The 10,712-nt window shown below is 42.0% G+C and overlaps 1 long non-coding RNA gene across 1 annotated transcript; it reads right to left on the bottom strand.

The window, feature by feature from the left end:
* Positions 1 to 3,703: 3,703 nt before the first annotated feature.
* LOC119361769 lies at positions 3,704 to 10,687 on the bottom strand. Its single transcript, XR_005172961.1, has 10 exons — positions 10,373 to 10,687; positions 10,006 to 10,086; positions 9,483 to 9,696; positions 8,740 to 8,874; positions 8,584 to 8,640; positions 8,139 to 8,351; positions 7,988 to 8,045; positions 6,136 to 6,337; positions 5,197 to 5,314; positions 3,704 to 5,039 (listed from the first exon to the last, which is right to left on the bottom strand). It is a non-coding gene; the product is annotated as an uncharacterized LOC119361769 (long non-coding RNA).
* Between the last annotated feature and the right edge of the window lie 25 nt (positions 10,688 to 10,712).

The raw sequence follows: 10,712 nt of genomic DNA on the forward strand, positions 1-10,712 counted from the left end.
AGTAAGAATATAATATTTAATGTCTTACAGCCCGCCTACATCATCTTATTGTACTTGCTCTTATGCTGCTCCCGCCACGTCACCTCCCTTGATGCGCTCTCTTCGTCGCCGTAGCGCTCCGCAACGTGATGCTACCACCGAGGTAGTGCAAGAGGGGCCCGCGCGCACTCGTGGGAACGGGGAGTGTTCCTCCTCCTTCACGGCCATGCCATGCTAGAGACAACACGGTGGTGACATCGGCCGGTCGGACTGGCCGAACATGCTACACTGTGTATTCTTGTGGGGGCGTTTGCCTTATGTTCTTGTGTCGGTTATTCACTCATGCAGACCATGGCTTCGTAGTTGGTCTGTCCTTTAGAGGCCGGAGGAAAAAAACCTTTTTATGATGACGTTTATCCGGCTGAAGCATACGGTCGGGGAAGTTTACACTCTCTATAATCTATGGATAGTACATTCTAGGCTGGACTGATTTATTATTGCTGTAAAATGAACGTTTTGTTGTTGTATTGGACATGCTAACTGTATGCATCGTGCAATGCACAAACCTTCAATGCGTTTGTATCACTTTAATATATCAATCGAAGGAAATGTCCTTTATGAAAAATGAAATTAATCAAAAAAAAAACATGCTGATCTAGAATACGCAATCTTCTATCCAAATAAACAAATAAATGGATACATGCTGCTGCACTACGGTACGATACAACGTCTTCCGTAGGGCACGGGAAAAGGCGACTAATACGAGCCGGCGCACCAGCCTATCAATTTCGGCCGGTCGAGATTGCTCCATCGGACGCGGTCCAAGTGGGGCCATTGGATTGGGCAGAAAAACGGTTTGCCCCCGAGCTTCTCCTTCCTCTTGCTAGTCCCGCATCTCGTGTGGCTCCTCAAATGTGACGCCGCGCTCTGTCACCTCTGGTCATAGCACTGCGCCACTCGCCCTCACTGGCGTCCTGCTCGTCGCCTCCGGCCGCCGCCCTCACCGGCGTTGATCACCTCATGCGTTTTCTCGCCTCCGTGGATGTAGCAGCGTGTGCCCGTGGTTGCAGGCTTGCAATTTCGATGACGACGCTTGCAACTCCAGTGCACGATGGCCGCGCTTTGGTGGCGACGGCTCATTGGACACCGCGCCTCGACGACAAGCTCACAGAAAATATGCATCGCTCCTCGGGTTGCCGGTAGCAGCAAAATTAACTACTGGTCGTAGGAAAAACAAGTGCTGGTTTCAGCAAAACAAAACCAATGTTAGATCTTCGTCTCGCCCACCCCAGGTCACCGGTCGTAGCGTTCCCCCTCGCAAGTCGCCGGTTGAAGCTTTTCGCACATAGGATTGAAGCTTTCTCTGTCAATGGTTGCAATTTTTTGGATTGCGTACGTAGTGCCTGGTTGTAGTTTTCTCTTTCAATGGTTGGAGCTTTTTTCATCTACGGTCAAAGCTTTCCTATTAACGGTTGCAGCTATTTTCTATTTGAGCGGCTCTTGGTTAAAGGTTTCTCTATCGTTTGAGTTGAAGCTTTTTTCATAGAAGGTTGTAGCATTTTATGCGAACGGTTGTAGATTCCCATGATGGCACTGACTGCTTGCAACTTTCTCTGTATCCGGTTGAAGCTTTCCACGAAAAGTTTGAAACTTTTTCTGCAGCGATTGCAGCACAAGGGTGTCCGGCGGTTCTGCAATGCCTCCAGCAACATCCATCGCCGTTGCAGCGTGCCCCCTCGCCCCGATTACTTCCAGGCCGGGGAAGCGTCTCACATGGCCGGGTTGCAGCATCCCACTGGTCATCATCAACGCATGTAGCACGGTGCTGCAAAGTGAGCCTTGGCTCAGTGGTTGGGTATGCGGTTGTGCAGCCTAACGACCCGAGTTCAATTCCTAGAATTGACAGATGATGCACAGGGGTTTTCTCCCGTTTATTGAGGATCAAACTTGATGTGTGATGGAACCACACATCAAGAAATATCTTGATACTCAATAAAAAAATTCTGAGAACCATGCTTATCTTGGTACTTATATTAAAATGGTCGTATGCATCCTTAGTTGGGCAGAGGCCGGGAAGTGAAAATCTCTCCCATTTTAAACCCCATGTCCGGCAGGTGTCCTGGATGGGACTTCATGTCTTAGATGTTAGGTTTGGCTGCGATGTATGTTTGGTATCAAGAGAATAGATGTAGCGACAGTTTGTTGCTTAGACGGCGGCTTTAGTCTTACTGTTGTATTATTTTGTAAGGTATTGTGAACATAATTAATAAAGTGGCCGTATGCATGGCACAGATGCAGAGGCCGGGGGTCATCCTTCTTGTCTAAAAAAAATGTAGCACGGTGCTGGTTCCAGCAGCCATGGCATCGATTGCAGCAAAATTGTGGCCGTGAAGGTGATGGACAGCGGCCATTGGCACGGCCCTCGGCTGCGCAGCAGCTAGAGGGGAGACGAACGAGCCACTTGCTCATGGAAAAAGATGATGGGAGGGGCGAACGAAGAACACGATGGATGGGAATGACAAAAAACAAGTGGCGGAGGTCACGCCTGAAGGCTGAAGCGATAAGGTTTGACTCCTTCATGATAGACTAGACCGGCAACGCGCCTTGGCGCGAGGGTGCCGGTCCAAACTTTTTGGTCAAGCAAGGAATGCTTAGTCGATAGTAATCCAGGTTTATCATGTGTATTCATATATGATAACAATACAATAGATGTCCTAACAGTGCCTCTGCTGGGTGCGGTCATATCTTACACAAACCGACCCAAAAAAAAATTAGACACCTATAGTGCCTCCGTTTTGATGGGACGCTAACCAAAAGAGGTATAGCAATCAAAGATGTAGTAGATGTCCTAACATCTGGTATTACTCAAAAGAGTTGAAGATGATAGATAGTTATAGCAGTAATGGTCCAATGCATCAATGCTTATTACATGTCTCCAGTGCATTTGTTCAATGCTTATTACATGTCGCTGGTGCATTTGGTCAAAAATATAACATGAGATACCTAAAGCATGGAGATACCAAAAGCAGGCCATAATAGTGGTAGGCCCAGATAACTTACTTACACTGCCTTTATAGTTTATATGGCATAGTAATAAACTACAGTTGACTATTAGATCGATAGCTTTGTCCAACGGCCTTGTAATCCAATTTGCTTCGTGTTGCAATGTATGGATCTGCTGCAGTGTAGAGAAAATTCACCGGCTGACATCACCAAAAGGAGGAGCTCAGATGGGCGTTGGAATTTCTCAGAGTCACTATGGAAGTCTTGGCGCATTCTGAGCAATGTGTCACTCGCTTTTTACTCTGCAAGCACGTCCACACCCCTCCTCCCTAAGGAGCTGCAAAAAGGGAACCACCATACCCGTGTGCATGTATAAATAATTGTAATTTTCTTTTCAAGATAATGTCACATACACAATAAATTTCTCCCTTCCTATGCATATCCTCATCTTAGATAGGATCATAGCTTTCAGTAGCGCATAACACAAGGTAACAACCAATGTAAATAAAGTGCCTTCTCAAAATTTTAAGATTAAAGAATAACTGAATTTAGATATCCTATTGTGGATAATAAAAGATTTGACAAAAATACCAAAGGTTTGCCGGTCCTTCAATGTTTTTAGGTTTTTAATAGACTTCAAATATAGATATAAAAACAAAGATTTGACTGGATGCTACTATAGAAATGACCCGATGAAGAGATGGTAAAAGCTCCAGGTTAATAAAATCAAGAAAATGCTTCATCTTAATTACTTTGTTCATTAGATTTGACTGCAAAGTGTACATGCTAGAGCAAATTTTCTTGATAATCCTTGTATAGCAATAGTGGCTTAGCACACCACTAAACTATTGTTTTAGAGAGTAATTACTCATGTTGAGAACCTATCTGTGAGCTAATATGAGAACAAAGAACATGGGATGGCTACTAATACTCCTGATCACCAAGATCTGTACCTGCAAAACACAATAGGCAGCACACACAGAAAATAGTGTCGGAATGTGAGAAAATGATCAAAAGAAGAACGACACATAACCAAGATGACACTAATTCAAGTTAACCATCATACTTGGACGAAAAGCATACAGGTGTGGATAGTAATCTGACATTGAAAAATTTCATAGCAATTAAGCAGGTAAAGAATATGGGAAACCAAACATAATCTTTACTTGTGTTCTCTATAAAAATGGCTAAAAAATCATAGCAATTAGGCATAGCAATTAACAATGAGGGATACACTAATGAGGGAACTCTAAAAATGGATAAATCACCTCACATAATCTTTACTTGTGTTTTCTATAAAAAAAACAATCTGTACTTATTAGTTAAAGGCCTTCACAATATAGACCATTTCTTGTTGAGCTCCTATCCCTTCCCATCTACATTGATGATAGCAGAAATATTGTAAATTAGCAAAAAAAAAACAAAGATAATAACTTTTTTTGTCTAGAAGGACAGAAAAGGATTGATAGCACAAATATTTTAAACCGACAAATTCAACTCCTTATATAATGCGCAGACCTGAGCTAGAGTCTAAAATGAATATATATTCATAAAAGGGTTACTATCATCTAAGCTGTATATATTCATCTACACTATCAAGGAATGTACATCAAGGATATTCTAATTTACATGGAATATTATAAAACATAGAAGTCATAAAAAATTATAGCAAGAACACAATCTGCAATTACACATCAAGATGGTAGAGCTTGCAATAAACTCCAAATGCATGGTCTATAGAAGAAGATTAAACGCCACAAGGTTTACATCATGAAGTTACAAGAACTAATGGTCAGGGACAAATGGCATGCATTTAAAATAAATAATTTTGATTTCCACTATTGTCTCGATAGAATTTGAGCAAATCATAGCACAAGAATTTTAAAAGCAAGATGAACTGATCAATCAACGGAACAGGACATACCTTGTTTACCTTTGGCGCCATGGACCCAAAAGCTTGTAAGCCTGTCGCCCGAGTAGCGGAGAAAAGCTACCTCCATGTGAGTGAATCCATCACGCGTCGAGACACCAGCCGTCATGCAAAGAAGACGACAACGCTGCATCAAATCGATAGATACACATCAGATCGTCAAGATGGGTGCGATGGCGAAAGAAGAGAAAAGAAAGGAGCCCACTACCAACACATTACACCAGCAAGAATACATGAAAGCTATAAATGAGTGAGTAGAATACAAAGAATGTAGGATAACATACATTCTTTCTTCTTGCAAGAACTTTTCACTTTGGCAGCACGCTCTTTGGCTGCCTTCTACTCTTCTTCGGTTCCAAAAAGGTCAGCATTGTTGTCATCGTCATTATCAGCTGCAGGAACCTGCAATATACAGGATTCATGATGTTATACTTGTGATAATGAAATATAAAAAAACACAAATGCCCAATAACAACCAGGCACATGAATCAGTTCAGTAGTTGGCACACTTATGCAACAAAATTATAAGGTTATGGTTGTAACCTCGGAAGTGGGCCATGCGCTCAAAAGCACCAATTGGAAGAAAGCATATACATCTCAATGGAACGTAATCAGTAAGCTTATTTTTGGTGCTGACAGTGACATGTGTTTGTTCAACCATGACCTTTAATTGATGGTATTTCTTTGTGAAACCTTGATAGCAAAGAATAAAATTGTGTGACTAATGTACCCCAACCCCTATTGGAATAGTCCTGCTATCCAAGGGAATATGATGGCTACAGTACAATGCTTATCAGATGCATCCCAGCTATTTTGTTCCAAGCATGTCACTGGGTGCATCCAGATGAAGAAGCCACCAGCTTCAATAGTTCAACAAAGCACGACCATATCCAACATTAGCACTACCGTTTCATTATAAGGAGCTAGGTTGACTGTCTCCAAAACTTTGCAATGGAAACAACCAGAAGGTACAAACAAACACCGACTACTACAGAAATACTTGGATCATGTGTGTGTCGGCAAACATGTCTTATTATCTGTTTTCTACATAGTAATCACGGACAAAATACTATTATTGAAACAAACTTAATGAAGTAATTCGGCTGCAAAATAAATATTTGTAGCCCAATAATTAAGCTACATGATCTAAAAAGGAAATATTTAATCCAAATAAATGCTTGTAACTACATGATAACATATTTGAAGAAATTTTAGAAGGTTACCTTCTCTGCCCATGAATCCATGTGTTGCAGGCCTTCGCAATGTAGTAATATGAATCATACATAACCACATAGGCCAATCAGCACCCTCCTCTCTGGCTACATGTTATATTTCAACTTTGCAAGCATCAACGTATTGCCAATATTCAGTTCAGGTACAAGGGCTTCTATAACTGGATTTCCATCAACCATCCAGGATGTAAGTCTGCAACAATAGACACAAAAAAATAGAAAGAATTGCCCAAAGAGAAATATTTTGTGCTTCCCATTGAAAAAAAATACATGAATCTTGTTTCTTCCTGAAAACTAAACACGCAGCAATTGCCATCTTTCGGTAAAACACATGCACGATGCCTCATGTTATTTCATAGCTTTGAGTACATATCCCTAAAACGTGCAGCAACAATATTCATATTTAGCTCAATCCTCATGAGCTCAAAATGCAAGGCTACTGGTTAAAATGTATAGTGCAGATGCAGGAGCTAAAGAATTAACTACTGATGTTGTGATCTCATGGCAAAGTAACTGATCTATGGATTGATTGTGTGAGAGAGAGAGAGAGAGCTTCTAGCCTGCCGTCTCCCAGCAGTAGCTAAAAGAAACACATTTGTAGATCCTAGTACAAATCTTTGGGATTTCTGGTTTTTAAATAAGTTCACAACTCAAAAAAACTTGGAACTGGACAATCCATGGCAAAAGCAGAAGAAAATAAAGCATTCATCAAATTATGGACAAAATAAAACTAAGATGAACAAAAATAAATCTTGACATATCCCAAGTCGGCCCGCAACCTCATAAGCCAAGCATCGGCATGAAAGTAACAGATGGAACAAAATATTTGATATTTCTAACAAAGGGCATATAGTGCACAAAACAAATATGTTAACTTCTTGAAAGCAAATGAGCCAAATTCATGCTTTAGTAGCAAAGCAGCACTACAGAGTACAGACTAAATATCAGGGAACAAACAACTAGTGTAGAAAAGAGTCATTAACAACTTGAAAGCACTTAATTACACTACTCATTTATTCACATTCACATATGCAGATGAGAAAAGTTCAAATGAAACATTATTGGCAGCATTCTCCAAAAAGGCGAAGAAATGAATCGATCTCAATAGCATCGGTCACCTAATTAAGATAACATGTATATTTTTATCGAGTTATACATGCGTGTGAATAGAAATCAAGTCCATTATGGAAACTTGGAAAGTACAGGTTCATCATATGCCACCAATTTATTTTTTGCATCCACAACAGTTCAAAAACTTTTCATGCAACAATGGAAGTAAACAGCCTTAAAATGTTAATCTTAGCAGGACAAACAACATGCAAATGAGCCCATGGCTTGCATGAGGACATCACTGAACTGACAGCGTTCTTGACAAATTAGAACTGATGATAATTTATTGATAAAATAAGGGTTCTCAATTGTCATACACCAGTAAAAGCTACATTCTGTTGCAGATTTACATAGAAAGCCATGAGAACTTCCATTCTAGTGCACACAAGCATCGAGCTTCAAATATCTCACCAACAATTATATACATTCCTTGATTGAATACAAAAAGGGGAGAGCAGAAATCTGCACATAATCAAGAGAATGAGGCTACCAAGCATGCATTTTCAAGTAGTAAACCATGATGCACACAACACATGATGGATAACAATCAGTGACAGTACATAATAGCAGCCAAGGATCAAAGCACCTATGTCGTACTTCACGAAGCATAACAAAAGGTAGTAGACCCCACAAATATATATAGGAAGTGATCAAAATGCATAGCTTCTTATAAGAAAAGACAAATGGACATTAAATAAGTCTGAATGTACGATGGCGGGTAAGCTTGGGTTACCAGGGTTATCGATAAAAGGCGCTTTCCATTTGCCCTTGTAGTTTGGATTCTTAATTTTCTAAACACATAAAAAATCTGATGTCAAAACTTGAAATGCACATTGATGCTTGTCTAGAACGATTAGATATCTAATCTACTGTCATGGTTATACCTTTTGTGTCCATGGTCCCTTGCAATCCATGTTTGGAATGGTCGGAGCTGTCCATTCGCCATATTCCTCCTCATCCCAGTCCTCATGCCGCCATAGGTATTAAACGATGTGGAAGTGCAGATACTGGAGGCAACAAAATTGTTCGAATAATGGGTGAATAGGCACCTTTGTTACATCGGGATAAATAATTTCGTTGGGAATGTCATCATAACCCTGCCAGGTACAATCAATGTGAGAAAAGAAATCATAACACTAAATCTAATGTTGGTGCTCCTAGAGGTACAATGACCATCTTAATTTAATTTAGAGCTTTGTGAAACAATAATAGATAATGCAGAATCTGACGTCCACTCTGACTTTGCTCTGTTTTATGACATCAAGGCTCATACTAAATATAAGATGATCATCATCATATAGATTTTCTAGCAGAAAAATGTAAGGCTACCTCTGGCTTCTTGTCCTCAGGGCCAGTAATGTACTCCTGGTTATCCCAGTCCTATAGCTGCAAGCATCAGCACACATCACACTATCACGTCAGTCAAAAAACAGAACAACCATAGATATTCAGAACAGTAATAGAACAGTAATATATGAACATCACCTTCTTGGCTTTAGGATCCCTCTTCTTCGCAGGGGCATCCCGTGGTCCAGGCTGTTCGGCAACCACGACGACATGCCCTTCAAGTGACCCCACGAGTGGTCTCTCCTGCCGGCATGTCGCCGGTCCACTGCCCACCTGCACTTGTGTCAACATTTGGTTCAGGTAAAACGAACAGGTCAAATCCCTTTGAATTCGGCATTGGTCCAGTGTGCAGCTTCTGACGGACGCCGCGAATTGAGCGGTCGACTGCCGAGCTTAACCATAGAGTTGTTGGCTTTGAAGCACTTAGCTTGGATCCATCGGTGAGAAAACACACGTACGTACAAGTGCAAAGCTAGGCAAGCTGCTTGATTGATTTTACTTCTATATCCAACATACAAACAAACATCCCTCCTCCATGGAACCTAGCTAGACCACTAATTCCAAAGAAGCCAGCACCAAAAATCCCCGTCTTTGGAATCTACCTAGACCACTGATCCAAAAAATCAAAAGAAGAATGATACAAAAGCCCTCTTCCTTGCAACCTACCTAGACCACTGATTCCAAACAAGCCAGCTAATTGAATTCTCTTCATTCGTTAATGTTTGTGCTTACACAGAAGGCATGGCTAGCAATTTTATGTAGCTCGAAGGGTAGTCATCAACAATTACACAAGTTCGATGCTTGCCTTCTTTATTCTGCCTGACATATCATGCATTCACCAAGACAACAAATAAACCACAAAGAAGTTTGTCTGGTTGTACCTTCCATTACAAAGGGGTCCTCGGAACCATAGCTCGCGTGGCAGACCCGGAGACGGAGCATCTCCTGTTCCAGGATCAATAATCTTCGCCTCGGTGCCCAGTGAAAGACACTCAACTGATCCAATTCATCGACTTTCTTCTACTCCAATGGGTAGAAACCAGTTGTAGTCTTTGTCCATATCTTTTTCGCAAGTGCAAGTTAACTCATCAGTAGCTACAATGAAGTACAAAATTGTTACTCCCCAAATTTTCTAATTTTATTTTTAGTACCAAACATAACCGTAGGGCGCAACGGAATCATTGGAACAATACAGGTGGTAATCATTGGAACAATACAGGTGGTAATCATTGGAACAATACATGTGGTTTCATAGAGAATGGTCATTGGCGAGGACTGTACAAACTGAGCCCGCCTAGGATACAAAAACAAGCATGATTATGAAGTAAATGACGGAACCATATGAATTCTTCACCCGACAAAACATCTTGCCCCAACACCACCAAAAGAAGGACACGATATTACCTCACCGTTTGATCTCAAAACATCTTGCCCCAAAACCACCAAGCTGGCCCGCTGATCCATTATTAATCCCTCCATATCAACCTATAATTCAGTTGAGCCTCTCAAAGTCAGCATCATGCATTATACATCTAGTTTACCTAGGATGTATGTGCAGGAACAAGCTCTCGATAAGAAATACGGCGCATTGCTATCCTCAACACCTTGTGCAGAAGAATAAATGTGGCAATACTCATGACATCCCCATTTGTTGTTGTGCATATTAACCGGGGCAACACATGAGGTACAGGCTAGCACCCAAACTCGCAATTGCACAAAGGATATATCGGTCATCGCCATCACAAGAAGGGGATGCGGATCAGATTCATACCTCCCTTGCCGACGTGTTGGTGTGCTGCAGCTCCTTCCCTGCCTGCGACGCATACGGTCGCCATGGCTGCGAGCTAGGGTTCCGGGCGTGAGGAGGGAGGGAGGGACGGATGGTAGCTCGGTCGCCATGGCAGCGCTCAGTGGAGGTTCGAAGGGGGGTGAAAGAGGAGATGAGAGGAGGGAGGGGAAGGAGGAGGCGGCGGTGGCAGAGGGCGATGGATGGTCGGTGCGCGTCTCGGCTACGGTGGGCTGGAGTCGAGGAAGAGGAGGGGGTCGTCGGCGGCGTGGCTGGAGTTGCGGGGTAGGAGGAGGTCGGCGGCGGGTTGATCCTGGCGGGGAGA

The sequence above is a fragment of the Triticum dicoccoides genome, chromosome 2B (assembly GCF_002162155.2).
Source record: "Triticum dicoccoides isolate Atlit2015 ecotype Zavitan chromosome 2B, WEW_v2.0, whole genome shotgun sequence".
Taxonomy (NCBI): domain Eukaryota; kingdom Viridiplantae; phylum Streptophyta; class Magnoliopsida; order Poales; family Poaceae; genus Triticum; species Triticum dicoccoides.